Below are 14026 nucleotides of genomic sequence, written 5' to 3'. Positions count from 1 at the left end.
CCCACTATCATATAGGATTCACATGAGTTGCTATGCGACATTTAAAAGAAAATTTTGAAGTTCATTAACTTAACATAACTTGTCACAAGTTCTACAGATCTAGCCAATCTTTCAACCTTGGCTAAGATATTTTTTAACAAAGTCTGTTACAGCCATCATTCCAAAATGTGGCAGAGGAGCCCAGAAAACAAACAAACAAAAAAATAAAAACAAAAGCAAAAACAAAAACCTCTGTATTGATGATGAAAACCTTTTGGGCTTAAAATGTCACAAAGAATACAGACCATTCTGGTGGAAGGGTAGAGTAAGCTGAAGAGTTACAAATATAAAAAACCATCCAAGAGCTACTAGGCTCTATTGGAAAATCCTTCCCATCTCCTGGATGAGGTTATAACCCATTACAGGGTAACCAGATCCCTCAGGAAACCTCCCTCCTCTGGTATGAGACTATAACCGTATAAAAGGCATGTCTCCATATGTCTCATCCATTACAATGTGGAGACAAGGACCACAATAGTGAAAATCATTTCAGATGTCTCATCCATTACAATTTTAATAAATGTGGAGGTGGGGGATACAATGGTGCTATTGCACTTCACTTCAATTACTAAATGAATCGTTACCTCTTGTTACAAACAACTCAAAGGCAGACAGATGATCAGTCAGAGATTGTGGTGCTCCTAGATATCTGAAAATCACTTCAGAAGACCACTTAAAATCAATTTAAATTCTCAGATCATTAAATTCTTCAAAGGTTGTATACAGGTTGTAATCATTTTGAAGGCATCCATCCATCATCATCTATGTGACAATTAACAAAGGCAAAAAGGAACAAAAGGCATGTGACCTCGATGTATGTGGTGACAAACCCAGCATCCATAAGGACCTATGATTTTGCCATGGAAAAGAGTTTGTGCAACTAGACTATGTGCTCTTACAATGCTGTTTTCTTCATTCCAGTCATAGGAAGGGGTACAAATAAAGACAATGTAACAGCACATATAACTAATGGCCAAAACATAGTAACAGAAAATGACTTAGTGTAACAGAAGATCTTAGATTAGATTGATATGTGAATTTAAAATAAACAAAATTAAAACTTAAAACATATAATCAGCAAATATGATATATGTGACAGGATACAGGCACTAAATTCAAGAGTTCTTTTCTCCAATTCCAATAGCCATATTGCATACTTCTTCACTATTTGGAGGGGAACAAAGTAAAACAGTTAACATCAATGAGGCCATGGGGTCTAAAAAGGCTTCAAATTCACCTCCAGACTCATAAAGGTTTCTTCCCCTCTCAAGTATCATCATCCATTTAGATTCCTTTGGTCACACCTCTGGGGTTTCCCATACCTGCCCTGAGCTTATTGTGGATGAACTACATATGGGATGTGTTGTAGAGACTAGTCAGATCAAAATGACAAGGGGTTGTAGGGAGATGAATCTACCCTCTGAATTGCAAGATTACTCAATCTGTCAACTGCAAAGTATCTTATCAGTACAAGAACACCCAGGAATAGCAGCAAGAAAAGACATCCCAAAGCTGTAAACTGCTTGAGTTCAGTAAGGCTCTCAGGAAACAGGAGCAGTTTGAGATAGGCATGAAACTGGACCATGCTTAAAATTTCTACTTCCTATCTGTAGGTGGCACTACCCTACTATATACTTCCTAGGAATAAAAGCCTCACAAGGAATGTTTGGGAGAAGAATTCTGTCCCTTCCCTCCCACAGAGGTAAAACCAGTGGCTCCGTGATACCTAAGTCCCTAACCCCATAGCCAAGAGCATGGAAGCCCCCCTGGGTTAGCCAGGCTCAGGTTGGGGCAGATAGCATGGAAAGTCTGCACCACACTGTGTTCCCTGGCTAAAAAGCGGATAATGCATATTTGAGACCCCCATGGGTGTGGGTGTGTGGGGTAGCCCAACGAGATTTGGATCTCATCCTTCTGGCAGGAAAAAGAAGGTGCTTCTAAATGGCTCTTGAACACTTGAGCAATTGGGCTCAGACTGCAGTAGCTTGTGGACAGCAGAAGAGGCAGGAAGTGGCTTATCCTTTTTGGTCAGGATCCCTAGGGTAGGGTGGCTGGCGAAAAATGGAAAAAAACAAAAACACGCCAAAAAGCAGCTTATCAGCAGGAGCAAAATTTATCTGTTCCCTATCCTTTACTCAAAGGCTTTCTTAAAAAAAAAAAAAATTTTTTTTTGAGAATCCTTTTTCCAACTTGGCTGGTTGCCAGAAATGTAAGATTAAAAGATTAAAATTAATATCCAATAACTCCAAGTATTACATAAGATTTACTAATAATCACTTGTAGTAGAGGAAAAGCATAGCCTGAGTAAAGAGTAGTTTTTCCCTACCAGGTTTGTGGGAAAAGAGAGAGAAGAGGGGTGAGGAAACAGAACCTTTATCTCCAAAATGTAAGGACGTAATGTAAGGATAAAAGTAGGATTCTGGGAAATGGAGTCCTGAGGTACAAAATTCTAATTACACAGTATTAATTAGCAGAGCTAGAATTTAAGACCAATATGATGTCGAACCTTGCACTTACTCCATTGTATCATAAAATATTTGATGTATTAAGGTGGAATACTTAGAAATTATCCAGCGGAGCTTATGCAACTCTTTGAGATAATTTAATGTTACCTAAAAGTTAGTGAACTTAAATTATTTGGAGAATTGGGCTGAGAATTATATTTAATTGATTGAGAGCTGATTTCTAATAGCATCAAAATACTAATACCTAGATTGGACTGTGTCCTATAATGAAAAAAGAATAACTAATGATGACAAAACGAGATAAAACAAACCAAAAAAAAAAACCTTCTGAAACATGTTTTAGACAAGAGGAAGATAAAAAGAAGAAAACTGAAAGAAGGCAGGATTTCTCAATACCTGTTTTGTTCCTAGCATCTTTTCCAATAAGAATGATCCTCAGGCTGTGACATATAAGGGTGGAAAATGATGTACCGATAACGAAATCCATCCAGAAGTGAGATGGTAGAAAGGTGTCTTACTGGCATCAGTGAATTCAAATCACAGTATCTGACAAGGTATATCCAAAGGTAACAAAATAATTGGCAAATGTGATTGCCAAGTCAGTCAAAAACTTTTGAAAAATTCTAGAAAAACAAGTTTGTGCCACATGATTGGAAACCAGAATGTCTTGATTTTCTAAAAGAAAAAGAAGATATATCTTTCAAACATTATCCATATGAACTTAATTTGATTTCTGGGAGTAAAAAAAAAACGCTCTATAATTTTGAGAGCACATTTGTAAAAATGACTATTATGTGCACTTAAAAAGAGAAACAGCGACAATCTCTAAGACCCAAGGAGTTCACCAAAACCATGTATTCCCATCTCTTTTGTTGACAGTGAGTAGCCTGTTATAACAAAGCAATTTTGTAGAAATGTTTTACTCAGGTTTCATTTGAAAAAGACTTTCTAATGGCTTCTTCATTGGTTATAGGAAAGATGGCCAGAAATTATCTATATTATAATATAACTAGTTGAACTAGAATTTGATTGATTTCAACATGGAGTGTCATATTAAAAGTTGATTTACAAAGTAAGAATTTATTATAATTTCTGATAGAACTTGGGATCAAAACCCCTTTTCCTCTTCCCCTGCTGAGACCAATAGACCCCTATTCTTATCCCAGGACCTATCCAAACTGTGAAACAAAGCCCCAATAGAACCTGGCAGAGAACATTGGAATTTTTCTGCCAGTCCTAGACAAATAGCCTCCCACATCACTGACCATCAAGCCTCCCACATCACTGACCAACTTCTCACCCTGAGACTGAGGTTCCCAACCCCCTTAGACACATCCATCCAACTGAACACAAGTACCCCAATTTTGATCAATAGAGACAACCCAAGTTACCTCATCCCAGACCACCACCCTATAAAAGATTGCCCCCTTCTCTACCCAGGTAGAGATCCCTAGCCATATGCAGGTTGTGGGTTCCCCCTTGCTCTCCCTTCCTCCTCCCCCACCTTTCCTTTTCCACCTTAAAGCCTTGCTGAATTATTCAATCTCTCCGTCTCATTTGCCTCTGGTCAGACCACAGTCAGTCAGACCTGATAATTTCATGCTTTTAATATTATGGATTAAGTATTATAAGATGAAATCTTATAGGCATTAGTTTATTCAATTAAATTAATTATACTTAGAAGAGTGGTTTGATAATGTTATATTTGAAATTATTTTGTGTGTGTTTTTATAAACTAAAATTCTAATATGAGTAACTACAATGTGGCAACTAAAAAAATATTGAAATGATGTTAAACTGCATGAAGAGAAGTATAACATTTGGGATGAAGTCAGTTATACTCTCACTGCACTCTGCCTTTATAACACCACCCCTGGAGTATTTAACTCTGTAATAGAATTTCTGCCCCAATCTCTTTGCTGATCTGCAATCTCACATCTCCAGCTTCTTTTCAGATATCTAAAACTGGATGTTCAATAGACATTTTAAACTTAGTATGTCCAAAATAGAACCAATTATTTTTCCCCTAAATTCTATCCCTACTTCCTACATCCCTTATTACTGTGTCCTCACAATTCATTATCCTCACAACCTAGGAGTCATCCTGGTTTTCCCACTATCCCTCTCTTCCTTTTTTATGTAAGCTGTTGACAAGGCCACTTTTAAAAATCTCTCTAGTAAGGCCCCTTCTCTTCTACTACTTCTACTACTCCAGTGCAGCCCCTCATCAACTCACACTTTGAATACTGCAAAAACCTGCTGGTGAATCTGCCTTCCTTAAGTCTTTTCTGCTAATCCATTTTCTATTAAGCCATGAAAGTGATCTTCCCAAAGCACTGGCATAATCGCAACACTTTCCTATTCAATAAACTGCTCCCTATTGACTCTAGAAGCAAACTGAAAATTGTTTGTTTTCATAATTTCAAAATTCAAAGTTTTCATAATGTAGCCCACTTCCTACCATTCCAGTCTTCTTGTACCTAACTCGTGAATACATACTCTTCAGTGTAATAACATTGGCTTCCTGGCTGTTCCAAGAATAAACCACTTCATTTCTTGGCTTTGGGCATTTTCTCTAGTTTTCTCTCACATATGGAATGCTCTTCCTCCTCTACTAGGACTGCTGACCTCCTTGGCTTCATTTATATTAATATAAAATTCCACTTTCTACCAATTCCACTTTCTCTAACCCTTCTTAATTCAAGTACTTTCTCCCTGTTAGTTATTTCCTATTTATCACTTATATAGCTAATTTTGTGTATATTTATTTGCATGTTGTCTCCCACATTAGATTGTATTTTTTTTAATTCCAATACTATTTGTTGATACAATTTTAAATTTTGCAATCTGTGTACTCTCCCTCTCACTTTTTCCCCCTCCCCAAGATGGCAGGTAATATGATATAGGTTATACTTGTATATTTATATACAATAAATATTCCCATGTTCATTAGGTTGTGAAAGAAGACATATCACTTACACTAGAGAAAAATTAATGGAATAAGCAAAGTGAAGAATGATATACTTTAATTTCCATTCAAACTCTTATCAGTTATTTTTATTTTGGAATAGCCTTTTTTTCCTCATTGGATTATAAGATCCTCAAAGGTAGGAAGTATCTTTTGCTTCTTTTACATCCCCACTGCTTGGCATAATGCCTAACACAGAGTAGGTGGTTAACAAATGTTTATTTATTGATTTTAAGAATCAACTTGGTATAAAATATTCCCCAAGTGAAAAATGGTCAAAGGATATTATATGATATATATCAGGGGTTGGCAACGTATGGCTCTCGAGCCATATCTGGTGCCACCTCCCAACTGGCCAGTCAGGTCAGAACCCCAAGATGTGCCCCAGGGGGCCCTTCAGCCCCTTCCCCATATCCCAGTGCCTTCTGCCTCCATCCTCCTCCTTCCGCAGATGTTCATGGCTCTCCTGGCCAAAAAGGTTGCCGACCGTTGATATATTTGATATGATATATGATTCTGAGATAAAGAAGTTATAGTTCTTTTTAGTAAAATTAAAAAATGATTCAAGTCACTATTAATTAGAGAAATGTAAATTAAAACAACTCTGAGTTACCACCTCACCACCTCATATCTACCTGGTTAGACTCCCTAACATGACAAAAAAAAAAGGAAAATGATAAATGCTGGAAGGGATGTGGGAAAATTATGACAGTAACCTACTATTGGTAGAACTGTGAAATAATACAATATTTTGGAAAGCAATCTGGAACCATGACCATCAAACTATGCATACCTTCTGTCCCAGCATAGGTCTGTATCTCAAAGAAATCAAAGATGGGGAAGGACCTTCTTGTAACATAATATTTATAGCAGCTCTTCTAGCTGGTAGCAAAAATAAATAAATACATAAGTAGCTGGAAACTAAAGGGATGTTTCATCAATTGGGAAACGGCTGATCAAATTGTGGCATATAATTGCACCTGAATACTCTTGGACCATAATAAAAGACAAACAAGCTGATTGCAAAATAAAACATCCTGAAAAGACCCTAGATCGGGGTCGGCAACATATGGATCTCTAGCCACATCTGGCTCTTATGAGGGCCAGATACGGCTCTTTCTGCAGGAGCCATTAAGTCAATTTTTTTCAGGTACTGTTACAGGAGCGCACACTGTTACAGGAGCTTGCACTGTGAGCACTGTACGGCTCTCACAAAATTACATTTTTTTAACCATTTATTAATATTCATTTTTAACATGGTTACATGATTCATGCTCCTACTTTCCCCTTCATCCCCCTAAATCCCCCCAACCATGGCCGATGCACATTTCCTGTGATCAAGACCTATTTCCGAATTGTTGTTAGTTGTATTGGTGTGGTAGTTTTGAGTCTACATCCCCAATCATGTCCGCCTCAACCCATTTGTTCAATCAGTTACTTTTCTTCTGTGTTTCCTCTCCAGCAGTTCTTCCTCTGAATGTGGGTAGCATTCTTTACCATAAATCCCTCAGAACTGTCCTGTGTCATTGCATTGCTGCTGGTACCAAAGTCCATTACATTCGATTTTACCATAGTATATCAATCTCTGTGTACAGTGTTCTTCTGGCTCTGCTCCTTTCACTCTGCATCAATTCCTGGGGTTTTTTTCCAGTTCACATGGAATTCCTCCAGTTTATTATTCCTTTGAGCACAATAATATTCCATCACCAGCATATACCACAATTTGTTCAGCCATTCCCCAAATGAAGGACATACCCTCATTTTCCAGTTTTTTGCCACCACGAAAAGAGCAGATATAAATATTTTCGTACAAGTCTGTTTATCTATGGTCTCTTTGGGGGTACGAACCCAACAATGGTATGGCTGGATCAAAGGGCAGGCATTCTTTTATAGCCCTTTGATCATAGTTCCAAATTGCTATCCAGAATGGTTGGATCAGTTCACAGCTCCACCAGCAGTGCATTAATGTCCCAATTTTGCCACATCCCATCCAGCATTCATTACTCTCCCCTTCATTCATTTTAGCCAATCTGCTAGGTGTGAGGTGATACCTCAGAGTTGTTTTGATTTGCATTTCTCTAATTATTAGAGATTTAGAAGACTTTCTCATGTGCTTATTGATACTTTTGATTTCTTTACCTGAAAATTGTCTATTCATGTCTCTTGCCCATTTATCAATTGGGGAATGGCTTGATTTTTTTATACAATTGATTTAACTCCTTGTATATTTGAGAAATTAGACCGCTGTCAAAATTTTTCGTTATAAAGATTTTTTTCCCAAATTGTTCTTTCCCTTTTGATTTTGGCTGCATTGTTTCTGTTTGTACAAAAGCTTTTTAGTTTAATATAATCAAAAACATTTAATTTACATTTTGTAATTTTCTCTAACTCTTGCTTGGTTTTAAAATCTTTCCTTTCCCAGAGATCTGACAAGTATACTATTCTGTGTTCACTTAACTTATTTATAGTTTCCCTCTTTATATTCAAGTTATTCACCCATTCTGAATTTATCTTGGTGTAGGGTGTGAGATGTTGATCTAAACCAAAATTCTCCCATATTGTTTTCTATATTTCCCAGCAGATTTTGTCAAATAGTGGATTCATGTCCCCAAAGCTGGGCTCTTTGGGTTTATCATACACTGTCTTGCTGATGTCATTTACCCCAAGTCTGTTCCACTGATCCTCCCTTCTGTCTCTTAGCCAATACCATATTGTTTTGATGACCGCTGCTTTATAGTATAGTTTAATTTCTTGTACTGCTAGGCCCCCTTCCTTCACATTTTTTTTTCCATTATTTCCGTTGATATTCTTGATCTTTTGTTATTCCAAATGAAATTTGTCATAGTTTTTCCTAATTCAGTAAAGAAGCTTTTTGGTAGTTTGATAGGTCTGGCGCTAAATAGGTAAATTAATTTGGGTAGAATGGTCATTTTTATTATGTTAGCTTGTCCTACTCATGAGCAATCAATGGTTTTCCAATTGTTTAGATCTAGTTTTATTTGTTTCGAAAGTGTTTTGTAGTTGTTTTCATATAATTCCTGTGTTTGTTTTTGTAGATAGATTCCCAAGTATTTTATATTGTCTAGGGTGATTTTAAATGGTGTTTCTCTTTCTACCTCTTACTGTTGTGATGTGTTGGAAATATATAGAAATGCTGATGATTTCTGTGCATTTATTTTGTATCCTGCAACTCTGCTAAAGTTGTTGATTATATCTACAAGCTTCTTAGTTGATTCTCTGGGATTTTTTAAGTAGACCATCATATCATCTGCAAAGAGTGATAGCTTAGTCTCCTCCTTGCCTATTTTGATACCTTCAATTTCTTTTTCTTCTCTAATTTCTACTGCTAGTGTTTCTAGTACTATGTTGAATAATAGAGGTGATAATTCACCTTGTTTCACTCCTGATCTTATTGGGAAGGCTTCTAATTTATCCCCATTGCACATGATGTTTGTTGATGGTTTTAGGTATATACTGTTTATTATTTTTAGGAAAGGTCCTTCTATTCCTATATTTTTCAGTGTTTTTAATAGGAATGGATCCTGCATTTTGTCAAAGCCTTTTTCAGCATCTATTGAGATAATCATGTGATTTTTGTTTGTTAGATTGTTGATATGGTCAATTATGTGGATGGTTTTCCTAATGTTGAACCATCCTTGCATTCCTGGTATAAATCCCACCTGATCATGGTGGATGATCTTGATTACTTGCTGGAGTCTCTTTACTAGTATTCTATTTAAGATTTTTGCATCTATGTTCATTAGTTTTCTTTCTCTGTTTTTGATCTACCTGGCTTTGGAATAAGTACCATATTTGTATCATAAAAGGAATTTGGTAGGACTCCTTCTTTGCTCATTATATCAAATAATTTGTATAGTACTGGGATTAGTTGCTCTTTGAATGTCTGATAGAATTCACTTGTGAATCCATCAGGTCCTGGTGATTTTTTCTTAGGGAGTTCTTTGATGGCTTGTTCAATTTCTTTTTCTGATATGGGATTATTTAGGTATTCTATTTCTTCTGCTTTTAATCTAGGCAATTTATATTTTTGTAAGTATTCATCCATATCTCCTAGATTGTTATATTTATTGCCATATAATTGGGCAAAATAGTTTTTAATGATTGCCTTAATTTCCCCTTCATTAGAGGTGAGGTCTCCCTTTTCATCTTTGATACTGTCAATTTGGTTTTCTTCTTTCCTTTTTTTAATTAGATTGACCAGTACTTTGTCTATTTTTTCTGTTTTTTTTCAAAATATCAGCTTCTAGTCTTATTTATTAATTCAATAGTTCTTTTAATTTCTATTTTATTAATTTCTCACTTGATTTTTAGTATTTCTAATTTAGTTTTCATCTGGGGGTTTTTAATTTGCTTGCTTTCTAGTTTTTTAAGTTGCATGCCCTATTCACTAATCTCTGCCCTCCCTAATTTTTTAATATATGCACTCAAGGATATAAATTTCCCCCTGAGTACTGCCTTGGCTGCATCCCACAGAGTTTGGTAGGAAGTCTCATCATTGTCATTCTCTTCAGTGAAATTGTTGATTGTTTCTATGATTTCTTCTTTGACTAACTGGTTTTGGAGAATCATATTATTTAATTTCCAATTAGTTTTTGATTTGCCTGTCCAGGTGCCCTTACTATTTTTTTTTTTTTTTGCATTATGATCTGAGAAGGTTGCATTTATTATTTCTGCTCTTTTGCATTTGTTTGCAATGTTTCTATGCCCTATTACATGGTCAATCTTTGTGAATGTACCATGTGCAACTGAAAAGGAGGTGTATTCCTTTTTGTCCCTATTTATTTTTCTCCACGTATCAATTAAATCTAATTTTTCTAGAACTTCATTCCCCTCTCCTACCTCTTTCTTATTTATTTTTTGGTTTGATTTATCTAGATCTGACAGAGGAATATTTAGATCTCCCACTAGTATGGTTTTACTATCTATTTCCTTCTTGAGCTCTGCCAGTTTCTCCTTTATGAATTTGGTTGCTATGCCATTTGGTGCATACATATTGAGCAATGTTATTTCCCCATTGTCTATACTGCCTTTAATCAGGATGTAATGACCTTCCCTGTCTTTTTAAATCAAATCTGTTTTTACTTTGGCTTTGTCAGAAATCATAATAACCACACCTGCCTTCTTTTTCTCATTTGATGCCCAAAAGATTTTACTCCAGCCCTTAACCTTAAACTTGTGTATGTCCACCTGCCTCATATGTGTTTCTTGTAGACAACATATGGTTTCTAATCCACTCGGCTATTTGCTTCCGTTTTATGAGCAAGTTCATCCCATACTCATTCAGAGTTATAATTATCAGTTGTGCATTCACTGACATTTTTATATCCTCCCCTAGTTCTACCTCTTCTTCTTACACTATTTTCTTTTAAAGCAGTGGTTTGCTTTAAGCCGGTAACCCTTATCCCCTCCCTTGATTAACTTCCCTTTCTACCCTCTCCCTTATTATTCCCCTCTTTTTATTTTTAAAGACCTAATGAATTCCCTCCCCCTTCTTCTCCCCTCCCTTTTTTTGACCTCCCCACTCCCCTGCTCCCCTTGGTTTATCCCTTCTGACTTTCTCAGTAGGGTTAGATAGAGTTTTATATCCCAGTGTATAATATAGCTATCCTTCTCTCTCAGGGTTAATTATACTGAGAGTAAAGTTTAAGTATTACCTCTTGATGATCTCTTCCTCTCCTTCTTATAATAGTATTTGTCCCCTCCCCTTCCTATGCCCTCTTTGTATATAATAGAATATCCTATTTTTCTTATTCACTCAAGTTTCTCTTGGTGTCCCCTACTATTCACTCCCCTCTTTCCCACCCCCCATATCATTTTAGACCATTTAGTATTTCACCCTCTCCCTATGAATTATTCTTCTGATTACTATAATAGTGAATACTATAATAGTGAATAGAGTTCACTACAGAGAATTATACACAGCATTTCTCCACATAAGAATACAGATAATTAGATCTTATTGAAGCCCTTAAAGAGGCAAATTTAAAAAATATGAGTTTTGTTTCTTTCCCCTTTCTTTCTTATTTACCTTTTCATGTTTCTCTTGATTTTTGTGGTTGGATATCAAACTTTCCATTTAGTCCTGGTCTTTTCTGTGCAAAAACTTGGAAATCTATCTTGGTGAAAGCCCATACTTTACCCTGATGGGTAGTTGATCCTTGGTTGAAGGCCCAGTTCTCTTGCCTTTCTGAATATCATATTCCAAGCCTTGTGGTCTTTTAGCGTGGAGGCTGCCAGATCCTATGTGTTCCTAATTGGTGCTCCTTGATATCTGAATTGTCTCTTTCTGGCTTCTTGTAAAATTTTTTTTTTTACTTGGAAGCTCTTGAATTTGGCTATTCTATTCCTGGGGGTTGTCTTTTCAGGGTCTAGTGTAGAGGGTGATCTATGGATCCTTTCAATGTCTATATTGCCCTCTTGTTGTAGAACCTCAGGGCAGTTTTGCTGAATAATTTCTTTTAGTATGGAGTCCAAATTTCTATTAATTTCTGCTTTTTCAGGAAGACCAATGATTCTCAGATTGTCTCCTCTAGATCTGTTTTCTTGGTCTGTCACTTTTTTCATTGAGATATTTCATGGTTCCTTCTATTTTATCAGTCTTTTGACTTTGTTTTATTTGTTCTTGCTATCTTGAGAGATAATTGGCTTCTAATTGCTCAATTCTAGCCTTTAGGGACTGGTTTTCCGGTATAATCTTTTGGTTTTCCTTTTCAATCTGGTCATTTCTGGTGTTCAATTTGCTTATCAGTTCATTTGATTTCTGACCCTCACTTTCCAATTGCAAAATTCTGCCTTTTAAACAGTTATTTTCTTGCCTGATTTCCTTTTGAGCTATTTCCCATTTCTCTAGCCAAATCTTTTCCAACTTTCTTGTCATCTCAGATTTGAACTCTTCAACAACTTGTGACCAATTTTCATTATTTTGGGAGTGTCCAGTTGTGATTGCTTGTTTGTTCTCCTCTTCTGTTTGCTCTGTTGTCTAGACTTTCTCTGTGTAAAAGTTGTCGAGTGTTAAAGATTTCTTCTTGTTGTTGTTACTCTTTCTCTTCTGGGCTTTCTGATTCTGGGTTGCCATTTCAGGCCCAGCCCCTTCTCAGCTTTATCTTCACACTCAGGGTCTGTCTGTGCTCTTTGGGCTCCTGAGGTCTCAGGTCTGGTTATTCTCAAGGTCAGGCCTCCTGGTGGTCCCCCTTGCTTGATCCTCTGCCAGAGGCTCCTTTACAAGTCTCAGAGCGCTGCTTCCATAGTCGTATACCCATCTGCACTGGTTCCCCACTCAAAGTTTCAGAGCCTTTGCTCACGCCCGCGTCCTCCTCCACCCATGCCTGTGCTCAGTGTCAGTGCTCAGAGTCCGCACACGTTCTTTAGCCTTTTGGGATCTTAAGTCTTGCTGCTCTCAGGAGCAGGCCATGGAGCTGCCAATGATTCAATGGGTGCCCAAACTTGCTCTGCTTCTTTTGCACTGGCTTTGGCACTGTAGGTGGTGTGTGTGTGTGTGTGGGGTTGCTCAGCCCGAGGTTTAGTGAGAGCTGTTTCACCCCTTTATAGCATGGAAATGCCCCGATTCTATATACCTTTCACGCTACACCCTGTTGTGGGGTCCCTCCGTTTGTCTGGATTTGTTTTTATGTCCCGTTGAGGAGTCCTGTATGTTTCAGTTAGGAGAGGTTAAGTGTTGCTTTTTACTCTGCCGCCATCTTAACACACAAAATTACATTTTAAAAATTGTGGTGTTTATGGCTCTCATGACCAAAAATGTTGCCGACCCCTGCCCTAGAGGAAGGGATGAAAAGTGTGCTGAGCAGTACCAGGAGAATATTATACACAATAACAACAATAGTGTACTATGATCAACTGTGAATGGCTTAACTATTATCAATAAGACAAGGATCCAGGACAACTCCAAGGGGACTCATGAAGAAAAAAAAAAGTCATCCACAGCCATAGAAGGAACAGACAGAGTCCAAATGCAGATTGAAATATATCATTTTTCACTTTATTCCCCCCCGCCATTAATTTTTCTTGAGTGTAATATGTGTCTTGTTTGACCAACATGGAAATATATATTATATAATAATATATTTATAATCTATATCATATTACCTGTCTTCTTGGGGAGGGGGAAGGAGAGGACATGGATTGCAAACTGTCAGAAAACATGCTTTAAAAATTGTATCAATATGTAATCTGGAAAAAAAATTAAAATATATTTTTTAAAAAAATGAATTTAGTAAGCTAGAAGCCTTTGAAAAGGGAATGACAAAAATGATGAAGAAACTCCAAACTATAACATGATTTGTTGAAAGAATTGAAGGTGCTTGGCCAAAAGAAAAAACTCAGAGGAAGCATAATAAAGATCTCAAGAATTTGAAAGCATCAGTATGGAAGAACTCTCATACATCTTTTGTTTGATTGCATATGATAGAATCAGGAGCAATGGATGAAAAGAGGCAGGGTCATGAAAGGATGGAAAAGGTCATAGAATCATAGCTCTGGAGCTAGAAGAGACCTTAAAAGCTTTTAAGTTCTGTCA

The sequence above is a fragment of the Gracilinanus agilis genome, chromosome 1 (assembly GCF_016433145.1).
Source record: "Gracilinanus agilis isolate LMUSP501 chromosome 1, AgileGrace, whole genome shotgun sequence".
Taxonomy (NCBI): Eukaryota; Metazoa; Chordata; class Mammalia; order Didelphimorphia; family Didelphidae; genus Gracilinanus; species Gracilinanus agilis.
The sequence above is the reverse complement of the archived record's forward strand: the minus strand, read 5'-3'. Positions refer to the sequence as shown.